Genomic DNA, 12,182 nt, shown 5'->3' with positions numbered 1-12,182 from the left:
AATGTCCAAGCTATTTTGGGACTGGGAAATATTCCACAGCATAACAGGGCTCACTGTCAAGAAGTTATTTTTCCATATACAGTACAGACTCATTGTTACTTTTCCTAACTTTGTGCTATTGCTTCCAGCTATTACCACTCCAAACAATTCTTCTCCACCATTAGAATTTACTCCCTTCAGATCATTGTAGACAATCGTCATGTCCTCCTTCATCCACATATTACATTTTTAGGAGCTAGCCCAGAACCTAGCTCGAACATGTCAGCTAGGCACTGGAGGAAATACCATGGAGCAGCAGCCGAGCCACTGCAGGGAGGTTACCCCATTAATTAATTGATGTAGGTGTATGCCCCGTATGTAAGGGAGAAGACTGAAGGAGCTACTTATTTGTAGAGTCCCTGTGTCTAAATGCCACATATGCATGGCTGCACATGGATTTCCCTTTGTATATCACACCCAAACTCTGCCTCCCCTTGCACACTGAAGGTGCACAGAGTCCACTGCCAGAGGATCTCTGCACCTGTGGATATAGGTTCAGTATTTGCCTCTTAATCCGTCTTCATCAATCAACTGCAAGGATAAGCAGCTACTGATAAATTCTACTTAACATGCATATAGCTGATTATAACTTAGGTGTGCTAGAAGTTAACAGGATAGATCTATTTCTATTAGTATTGTTTCCAGATGTGAAGCTTCCATTGAATGACTGTTCAGTTTTTATTTTTTCCGACATACACAATATTAGTACCCAATCCTGCAAACACTTAAACACATGAGTAATTTTACTCACAACTAACCTCACTGAATTGAATGGGACAACTCCCAGGAGTAAAGTCACTCATGTACATCAGTCCTCATAGAGTGAAGTCCTTCTCTTTCATTTTTCCAATCTAATCACATGTTGTTGTTCTCTGACCATGAGCAGTGCAGGTAGTCCCAATAAGTACACCAAGTAGTCCCCATAAGATACAGTATAGGTTTCTCTTGCAGAGTTGCTATCTGATCATTCCATAGGTGACACTGAAATCCTCAGCACCCACAAAACAAAGAACTGAAAGGATCTTGGCTTCTGCCAGTGGGTACAGAATCTCTGTGCTAGCACACTTGCAGGCATTCCCTGGTCTGGAACACATACAAAAAGTGGGTTCCATTGGATGAATGAACTGTGCATCAAAGCTAATACAACATCAAGCAGATTCTTTGCTGTTTTCCAGGTGAGACAGTACATATAGTATATTCACTATCCTGATATGCCATTTCAAACATGGATGCCCCATGTCCTTCTGCAGGAGCAAGGGGATATCTACAGATGAAATGTCTCCTTTCTATTAGACTTTTTTTTCTCTATTTAATATAATCTGTTGCTGTAACTGAAGTGTTCTTTACTAGAGCTGTATAACTAATCAATTTTTTTGGTTTGCTGGACATTCCAAGAAAACTGGAAAAAAATCAATTTAAAACTTTTTTTTTTTTGGGTGAACTAAAGAGTAAAAATACCCAAACATTTATTTTGGTTTGAACAAAATGTTTTGTTTTGAGCTTTTTAAAATGTTTTCCTTTTAAAAAAAATAAGTAAATTTCAAACTGAAAAATCAAAACATTTAATTTAAAAAATATCAAAATGTTTAGAATTTTTTTTCAGATTTATTTTCCTAACCTAAACAAGTCAGTGAATTTGACACAAACCCAAAAAATGTTTCAGTTGACCTGCATCTGCTCTTTCCTGTGAAAGAAGTTTTGGCTAAATTTTTTCCCCCAGCTCTACTGTTTACCCTGTCTTCCATCTCTCTACAGAACATATGAGACAAGACAATACCTGGCAAGGAGGATGTTGGTAAGCTGGAGTGGGTTCAGAAAAGAGCCATGGAAATGATTAAAGGATTAAAAAACCCTTCTTTAAGATGATAGACTTGAGCTCAATCTATTTAGCTTAACAAAGAGAAGGTTAAAGGGTGACTTGACTTTAATCTATTAAGTACCTACAGGGGGAACAAATATTTGATAATGGGCTCTTCAATCTAGCAGAGAAAGGTATAATATGATCTAATAGATGGAATTTGTAGATAGACAAATTCAGATTGGAAATAAGGCATACATTTTTAACAGAGGGTAATTAATCATTGTAACAATTTATCCAGGGTCATGGTGATTTTTTTATCCAGGGTTGTGGTGGGCTATTTTTAAATCAAGATTGGATGTTTTTCTAAAAGACATATGCTCTAGGGATAATTCTGGGGAAGTTCTATGGCCCATGTTATATGGGAAGTCAGACTACATGATTACAATGCTCCCTTCTGGCCTTGGAATCTACACATTCATGAAACTCTACCAGACACATTTCATCAACTGTGTTCTCTCCATCCATTGCATTTGCCCTTCTAACAAAAAAAAAATGTGTTTTGTTTTTAAGGCTATGCTTCCTTAGTGCTATGAGTCTGGTATCCATTAGATGTTTATTTTTATAATATAATATTGATTCTATGATTTTACTAGGGACTGAAGTAAAAATTAATGGAAAACAGATCATTCAAGCCTGGCACCATATGAGCACTAGTTTTCCCCTCCTACATTTACATTATTTCTACCACCTTCTCCTGGTATGTACCCAGTCCTCCATTACTCTTCAAAATGAATTGGCAGTAGTTCAGTAAGTCTGTTAATTAATTATTTTAAACTTCAAGCATGCACATCAACCAGACCCACTGATTCGTTTATAAATATCTTTTCCAGATATTTCCTTGCCTGATTTTTATCTATAGCCATCTGACAAGGTCTTCTTTAGTTTTGTATTGCTCAAACCTCTTCATTTTCCTGCGAAAGATGGATTTTAAATGGGAGTTGCTATCTCAGCCATTTTAAAATCATTCTTGATTAACCCTTCCTCCCTCTGTTATTAATGGGTCTGCTCTGTCACCAGTTCTTAGCACATCTTGCTGGATATTTCAGTTTTCATTTATGCTCATTAAGTCTTTATTCCTGTTCTTTGTTAGACTGTAACCCCCAAATCACTCACAGTTTCCATCATTGCCTCCCTGTGTTTCCATCCCTTAACTTCATCTCTCCCTATCATTTTGAATGAATCAGCTACTCATAGTTTTATATTTCTGTAAGGAAGTTAAATGAATATACCCGCTATCTGTGTTTTTAATCCTGAGTTAATAATGTTCTTAGAGCGGCTTCACAAATTCTTGCTCCAGGTAATGGATGGATTAAATTGCCTCTCTCATTAGAGAAAGTTATATTACATGGAGAGAAAGGCCCCACAGATATGAAACAACCTAGATCTGGATATAGATTTTTGTAGCTGGCTGTTATTCTGTAACAATCCTGAGCTGAACATCCCAAGCTCCTGGAGGTTCAAAATCTAGATCCCAATCCAAATTTTATAGCTCAAGCACATCAGTACTGTCGGGGGCGGGTGGAGGGGGGGGGGAGACTGCTAATCTAAAGGCCACTGAAGTCAGTGTGAAGCTTTGTACTGATGTCATTGGGCACTGAATTAGGTGCTAGTTCAAGCCACTTCCACGGTGTTCTTCCCTTTCTCCAGCTATTCTGATATAGCTTCCTAGTAAGTATTACACCATCTCACTACATTCCCCTTTCTTAGGGCATGGCTATTCTTACAGATTTAGAACCCTCAGAGCAGGGCCGGCTTTAGGAAGTCACGCAATTCAACATTTTTGGCGGGGCGGCAGGCAGAAAAAAAAAAAAAAAAAAAAAAAAAAAAAAAAGCCTTTCATTTCTGTCCTGTAAAACTTCCTGCTTTGCTTGGCTGTGTGATGTTGTTTTTTTTTTTATTTTTTTTTACCACATACCATTACCAAAAAAAATTCCAAAAAAAAAATTCCTTTAAGATGAAAGAACCAAAAACATGTCTGAAAATAAAAAATAAATACAGATGTAACCAGACCTTTTTTTTTTTTTAAAGATGAGCCTGAACTAGAACTGAGCTCCGTTTCATGTGTGTGTCCCGCCACTCCTGGGGGGGTGTGTGTGTCCAGTCCAGATGTCCATTTTTTGGGGTTCTTTTTCTTATATAGGCTCCTGTTCCCCCCCCCCCCTCCAATTTTTTTTCACTCTCTCTCTGGACAGGTGGTGGTGTGTGCATGTGTGGTCCCAGCTGCTCCCTGCCCCCCCCTCATTGAAGGGTTGCCCTGGGAACTGCAGGGCAGCAGTGGAGTGGGGGGGGCTGGCTGGCAGGGCAGGGGGGCTGGCTGGGGGGTGGGTGGTGCTGCAAGGCAAGGGGGGGTGGGGGGCTGGCTGGGGGGGGGGGGGGGTGGGGGTGGGGGGCTGGCTGCTGGGTGGGGCTGCAGGGGGGGTGGGGGGGTTGGGCGGCGCTGACAGACAGGAGTGCGGGACTGGCTGGCTTCAGGCAGGGCGCGCGGGCAGGGGGGTCTGGAGACAGGGGGGGGGGTGGGGGCGGGCTGCGGCGCGGGGGGGGCTGCAGGCAGCAGGCAGGGGGGTGCGGGGGTGGGGGCAGGGGTGGTAAGTGGTACAGCACCCCTCCCACCTCCCCTGCCCCAGCTCCTCCTCCCTCCCCACCAGGGGCAGCAGCAGCAGGGTTAGGGGGCCTGGGGCTGGCCTGGGGCTCCCCTGCTTCTGCTTCCCAGCCCCCTACCTAGCCACGGGCAGGGCAGGGCAAAGCAGGTGGGGTTCAGGGCTAGTTAAAGGGGGGGGGGGCAGCTAGCAGGGGGCAGCAGCCCCCCCAGAGCTGGAGCCCCAGAGGCCTGGCAGGGGGGGCAGTGGGGCTCTGGTGCCTGCCTGGCCCCCCCCTGCCTGGGAGCCCCAGCCCTGGGCCACCCCCCCCTAGCCGCACTGTCGGGCCCGGGTGCGGGGCCCCTGGGGGGCCGGCGGGGCCGCTTGGGCGGGGCTGAATTGCTAAAGGTCCCCCTGCCCCTCAGAGATTGCAGCAGGGAAAATGCTGCCATGTGTTCACACTGCAGCTGAAAGCAGCTCTTGCAATGCCACAGAAAGCAGTGCAGTGTGCAAGTGGCTGCAGCGTGCTTTTCAAATAGGGGGGTGGGAGGAATGTGACAGGGAGTGTGTTGTGTGTAAGTGGGAGGAGACAGTGTGTTTTGGGGGGAAGAGTGTGTCATCATGCTGTCTTGTAAGTTCAGGCAGGGGAAGGGGGAAACCCTGACATCAGCCCCCACTCCCACCTCTCTCTGACACACATGCACAAACTCCTGCCTCTGCAGCAGGAGCATTCCACAGTAATGGTTTGCTTTGTCGCGGAGCAAATAAGCATGCTGGCTGTCAGAAATGAAGCTTTGAAAGGGGATAGCTGCATGCCTATAGCCAAGTTCAAAACAATGACCAGAGTGGCCACTTGACTTCAGGGGATATGGGATGTTTCCAGAGGCCAATCACAGTGCAGTAATGCAACGCATCATGCACATGCCAGGGTGCAGCAAGCTCTATGCTTCTCGTGGAGGTGGATTACCAGAGGTGACTTCAGCTGCAGAGTCCAGGTGCTCTAAGTGCCTTGCCAGTGTGGACACCTCGGGAGTTAGGGCACCCGAGGCTGATTTAATGCACTCTCACTTGCAAGTGTAGTCAAGGCCTTAGTCTGAGCAGTGAGGAAGATAATTTACTCTATCATCAGCCTTAACTGAGCCTCCTTTTCTGAGTCCCATAGGGGCAATGATGCTTTCTCAGATTGCCTTTAGTTGCCCAATTTCATGATACTTCTACCATTACAGGGTGATGCTTAGATTCAGTTTCAACTCCTCTATAAGTGCTCTCCTTCTCTTATACATGGCTATAATATGCTTTTCACTCATCTGTAGACACTTATTATTTCAACCACGATATTATCTGAGAAGATACAGGAATTTGTCACTGGTTCTACCTAAACATAGGCATATAAAAGTTTGCAGTAGCAGAGATTTGCCTTTTCACTAGTGTTATGAATAGCCAAGAAATTCACAGTTTGATCAGTGTTGTTTGTTATTAATTATTGTATTTCCATAGTAAAATCTAGATAACTAAGTTTCATAAGAGAAAAATATCATAATGTGTGTTTGGGCTTGATTTGAATGTTACCATCTTAGTTAAGAAAACTCAGTTTTACAAAACAAGGGCTTTGGAAGAATGAATGTTAGAGTGGGCATCTAAGAAAATAGAAGAAAAATAGTCATAAAAATGTGGTTGAAATAGGTGAATTGATTGTTGTTCAGTTTTCAAAGAGACGTCTCTGGAATTTCCTTGCCAAAGTAGTAATTGATTTCATATGTCCCTAAATGTAAAAATCATAAGTTACCAAGAGGGTTCTGGTTGAATCATTTGCAGATCTACACCAAGCATTTTGAAAACTTTATTACAGAAGCTTTCAACTTCTATTGTTTGGCAAAGAAGATAGTCCATACAATTTGATATTTGATTTCCATTGAGAATGGAATTTCCATTGAAAAGCGGTGGAGAAGAACAGTAACAGGGACTCAAAACAATTATCACATCCAATAAATCTAAAGATACTGAATGGAGAGGTGTAACATATAGAATTAGGCTGACTCCTTTTACTGAACAAAATCTAAGGAAGAAATTTGGTTTCTGAAAGAGAAGAAGAGACTGAAACAAAAGCTACTTAGCTTGAAAAGATTCAAGTTCAACTTTCCCTTAAATGAGTTGGATTTTTTAGTTCAAAAGGTGGAGAAAGATACTAGAGGAAAGGCTGTTCTAGATTTGATTTTGACAAATAGGAAGGAACTGGTTGAGAGTTTGAAAATGGAAGGCAGCTTAGGTGAAAGTGATCATGAAATGGTAGAGTTCACAATTCTAACGAATGGGAGGAGGGAAAACAGCACAATAAAGATAATGGATTTCAAGAAGGCAGATTTTAGCAAACTCAAGGAGTTGGTAGGTAATATTCCATGGGAATCAAGTCTCAAGGGAAAAACAGTTCAAGAGAGTTGGCAGTTTTTCAGAGACATTAGTAAGGGCACTGCGTAGGAAATATCGGAAGTATGGCAAAAGACCACCATGGCTTAACTTCCATGATCTGAAACTCAAAAAAGAGTCCTACAAAAAGCAGAAACTAGGTCAAATTATAAAGGATAAATATAAACAAATAACACAAGTATGTTGGGACAAAATTAGAAAGGCCAAGACACAAAATGAGATCAAACTATCTAGAAACATAAAGGATAACAAGAAACTATTCTATAAATACATTAGAAGCAAGAGGAAGACCAAGGACAGGATAGCCTGTTACTCAACAAGGGGAGAAAAACAATAACAGAAAATGTGAAAATGGCAGAAATGTTAAATGGCTTTTTTTGTTTCAGTTTTCAACAAAAAGGTTAGTAGTGATTGGTCAGAAAACATAGTGAATTCCAGTGAAAATGAGGTAGGATCAGAGGCTGGGATTACATTTCAAAATGATCTGGACCAACTGAAAAAATGGTCTGAAGTAAATAGGATGAAATTCAATAAGGACATATGCCAAGTACTCCATTTAGGAAGGAACAATTAGCTGTACACATACAAAATGGGAAATGACTACCTAGGAAGGAGTACTGTAGAAAGGGATCTGGGGGTCATAGTGGATCACAAACTAAATGAGAGTCAACAGTGCAACACTGTTTCAAATAAAGCAAACATCATGCTGGGATGTACTAGCAGGAGTGTTGTAAGCAAGATACGAGAAGTAATTCTTCTGCTCTACTCCACAGTGATTAGGCCTCAGCTCAAGTATTGTGTCCAGTTCTGTATGTCACATTTCAGGAATTATGTGGACAAATTGGAGAAAGTCCAGACAAGAGCAACACAAATGATTAAAGTCTGGAAAACATGACCTATGAGAGAAGATTGAAAAAGTTGGGTTTGTTTAGTCTGGAGAAGAGAAGACTGAGAGAGGACATAACAGTTTTCAAATACATAAAAGGTTGTTTCAAGGAGGAGGAAGTAAAATTATTCTCCTTAACCTCTGAGGATAAATCAAGAAGCAATGGGCTTAAATTGCAGCAAGGGCGGTTTAGGTGGGACATTAGGAAAAACTATGTAACTGTCGGGGTGGTTAAGCACTGAAATAAATTGCCCACGGAGGTTGTGGAATCTCCATCACTGGGGATTTTTTAAGAGCAGGTCAGAGAAACACCTGTCAGGGATAGTCTAGATAATACTTAGTCCTGCCATGAGTGTAGGGGACTGGATTACTTGACTTGTCAAGGTCCCTTTCAGTTCTACACTTCTGATTCTATTCTCCTATCAGTGGAAGGAAGATGGTAGAACTAGCAAGCTCTTATTATATAGAGGAAGGATTTAGTTAAAGCTGGTCAGGAAATGTTTTTCCCATCCTGCAAATATTTTAAGAATTCAAAAATGTTTACGGTCCCGAATCAGAACAAAGAATCAGTCTCTAAAATGTTAGTGAATGGAAAAACTGAAAAATATTTTGGTTCAGGTCAATAAAAATATTTGGTTTAAATAATTTTGAAACATTTCGTTTGTATTTCACATTTTTTCTTTTTAAAAACATTAAGTTTAATCTGAATAAATTTCTAAAAAGTTGTTTTGAACCAGAAACCCAGATTCTTTCTTTTTTTTTTTTTTTGGTTTTGAAAACGCAAAAATAAAATGTTTTGACAATTTTAATTTATTTTCCAACTTCTTCTTCCGATGGGAGATTTGTGGAAATTGACTCTGTTTCACAAACACTTTTGGTTTTGACAAATTGGCATTTTTTTTGACCCCCAAATTTCTTTTAAAATTCCCAACCAACTCTAGAGATGATACTGACCACAAGTCCTCTCAAGAATGTTTTCTAAGAAAAAAACTGGAACTTGCTCAGAAATTAGTTACAGTGAATTAACTAGGGGTAAATATTGCCCTGATCTTGCACAGGTGCAGAAGGGGAAGAATAACACAAATGGCCACTCTCCATGTGCAGAAATAGTACCTAGTCATATCCTTTGCAAGCAGGACTGATCTCTTCAAGAAAAGATTTTATCTTGTCAGAGTCTGACTGCAGCAACCAGTTAGTTAACATGATGCAACCATGTTTTCACAGTCAGTATAGTCAAGGACAAATCATGTTCAGCGTTATGTCAGCTAGTCATGGATGAACTCTGTAGGACGAGGGTTTAATTATGACTAGCTGATACCATGGTGAATGTGACTTGTCCTTATCTATACTGACATGGTCATGACATGTTAGCTAAATTGATTCTTCAGCTGTGCTCTAGCCCAATAAAATTATTTAGGCACAACTGCCCCGTGGGGTTTAATCCATCCCATCTCAAAGAGAATTGCAAGAAGATAGCTCACTGACCCAATTAAATATGTGTGTGTAAGAAGGGGTAGCAAGATGTATCTGCTTAAGATATGTCCAGTATGCATGCTCCCCAGGAGTCTCCAGTAGGCACAGTGCCTCTGGAGGCAAAAAGCCTCCTTGAAATACCATGGGGTGGTGTGGTTCTGCACTGCTCTATACAGAGGACCATGCTTATCTAGCACAATCTGATCCTGAATGATTATGATAGACTAGGGAAAAAGTGTTGATTCTGATCTCTCCTACACTGGTTTTATACTGGAATAACTGAGATCAGAATCAGGTTCTTTGACTCTTAGGAACATTCAATATTAACAGTTTATTCCTCAACAATGAATACCTATTAGAGATATATGTATCTATCATTAATGTATATGCCTTGTCATGTGTTATTCCTTTAGCTCTTCAAAGCTATGACTCAAATTGGTGTTTAGTAAAACAAGTCACAACAAAACACTAAATCTTTGGGGATATTAATTTGGTTTATTACATTAACCAAAATTAGACTATGATAAATGCAGAGTAAGACAATAAGAAGGAACAAAATATTGTTGTTCAGCAAAATATCAGCATTACATATCAGGGCCTTGGTTAAACATCAAAAACATTAGCTCGATAAATATTTAAAAGGAAAGTTCAAAATATGACTTTTGAGAGAGGATTATGAAGTACCTATAGAGAGATGCCACAGAAAGAGAACAGTCAGTGATCATCTATCCTGGAAATTTATTTAGAGAGATCAAAGGATTTAAGTGAGAGAAATGAGACAAATTATTTGTTTGTTCTCTAGTCCTTCTAGAATTGCTGAGATTAATATGATAAGATCCTGAGTAAAAATGAAGTTTAAGAAGTGGGGATTGAGGATATGAGTTTCATTCATTAAAAAGGTTTCACTATCTTTATCTATAAAAACAGATTTGGACGTTGTTTTGGGCTGCAGCAGCCAGGTACTCCAGCTCAGAAACTGTTGTGAAACATTAATGAAGACCATCAGATACAGAGAAATAATGGACCTTGATTGCTATCAGAACCATGAACTAGAGGTTGTCATATCTCAGAATGTAAAAATATGCATTCAGTACTAAATTATATGAAAGAGAATTTTGACTTTTATGATTATGTAATTTTTTTTCACATGATCACTGTTTTTCACAGACAGATATATTATTATAATGAATCTCATATCTGATTAATTTTAGAATTAATGAAATTTTCTTGTTTTTTCCAGCAAGAAACCTTACTTCCTCTAGACACAGATTCACTACCGAGAAAAACAGAAGAGTGGTAATACAAAACAAAGAATTCACTGATTTTAATATGATATTTTCTGAAAACTAGGGACATACACCAAAATTTTCCAAAGTGGGTACAGGGATGGGATGTATGAGCCTCACATTGGTGAACTGGGGGTTTCAGAATAGCTTTAGGGCCAGAAGGCCCCACCCAGCTGTACCTGCTGGGAATGATCACACTGGAGGTGGGGTTCGAAAGGGAGCATCTGAGGTCAGTCTGGGTGGACAGAGCAAAGGGTGGAGGCAGTTGTGTGCTGCAGGCTCCTGCAGAGAAACTGCCAGGACTCGTCCCCATGCTGAGCCACCACTGGCCTTTCACCCCATGTACACTGGGAATGACGGACCACCACTGATAGAGGAAGACCTTCCAGAACTCCAGCAGGAATCCAGGAACAGACTAGTGGCACTGACAGAGGAACCAAAGCCGGCTTAGGAAGTGGCACATGGAACAGGTGTAAGAGAGTACCTTGATCACACATGTGAGCTATTATTCACAGGGTCCTAGATTGGAACCTGGTGGAGCAGAAAGGGCCCAGGTTCCCCAGTGCAGGCCACTGACTCTTACCACTGACCAATATGGCCACTGGCTGTAGCCACTGGGTGGTACTGCCAAGTTTGGAGTTCAGCCCCCTAACAGGTACCTAAATCTATTGATTTAACTGGAAGATATGGGTGTTGAGCTCCTCTGAAAATCATGCCATTTATTAGGATGTCTAAATATGGACTTAGATGCCCAAATTTAGACTTTCACTTCTGACCACAGTGGATTTTTTAAAATTGGACACTTAAGGAGAAATGTATCTAGCAGGGGGGAACTGCAATAGACTCATAAGGCAGAGAAACCATTTCAATTCCACTGTTGGGAAGAGAGTGAGCACAGAGATTCTATTCAGGGAGATTTTTCAATCCCCTGAAAGCCATACAGCTGATAAATTAGGTATTCCATTCAATATATGGAGAAAAGGTTATGGCTGATTCCTAGAGGTGATAATGTGTTGCACTGAGAACTGTGTTGGACTTACATGTTAGAACTTTAAGAATGGGGAGACAAGGAATGTTCCTGGTCCTTCTTGCAGGCTAGGGGGCTCAGCAGCAAAGCTTGTGATGATGTAATGTACTTAGACTTCTGTAAGGGGTTTGACATAGTACTGCATGGCATTTTGATTAAAAAACTAGAAAGATATAAAATTAACACACACTGCTGCTGTTGTATTGGTGGTCCCAGGATATTAGAGAGACAAAATGGATGAGGTAATATCTTTTACTGAACCATTTTTTGTTGGTGAGACAAGCTTTTGACTTTACACAGAGTTCTTCTTCAAACCTTCTGTGTAAGCTCAAAAACTTGTCTCTCTCAGCAACAGAATTTAGTCAAATAAAAGATATTACCTCACCCACCTTGTGTCTACAAAATTAACATGGCACGCTTTGATTCACTCCATGCCAGCCTTGAAAAGGTTAATGATTCTGAGAAGGGGGCCAATTAGCTTGGGAGAGATCCAGAGATGGAAAGATTGCTTGGGGATATAGCCCAGCTGAGAAAAAACAGGCAGAGCTGGAATAAAGACAGGAAATTGGCAACAGAAGAAGGGCTGCAGTCATTTTCTGGGAGAAGGGAG

General features: G+C 40.9%; 1 long non-coding RNA gene across 2 annotated transcripts in view; it reads left to right on the top strand.

The window, feature by feature from the left end:
• LOC120405772 overlaps positions 1-11,759 on the top strand; it is a 65,292-nt gene extending 53,533 nt beyond the window's left edge. For both annotated transcript variants that reach the window (XR_005598855.1, XR_005598853.1), the window contains one exon: positions 10,500-11,759. This is a non-coding gene — a long non-coding RNA (uncharacterized LOC120405772). The remainder of the gene's footprint in view (positions 1-10,499) is intronic.
• The last annotated feature ends 423 nt before the right edge of the window (positions 11,760-12,182 follow it).

This window comes from Mauremys reevesii, linkage group 5, assembly GCF_016161935.1.
Source record: "Mauremys reevesii isolate NIE-2019 linkage group 5, ASM1616193v1, whole genome shotgun sequence".
In the NCBI taxonomy this organism is placed as follows: Eukaryota; Metazoa; Chordata; order Testudines; family Geoemydidae; genus Mauremys; species Mauremys reevesii.
Note: the sequence above shows the minus strand (reverse complement) of the source record. Positions and strands in the feature narration are given on the sequence as shown.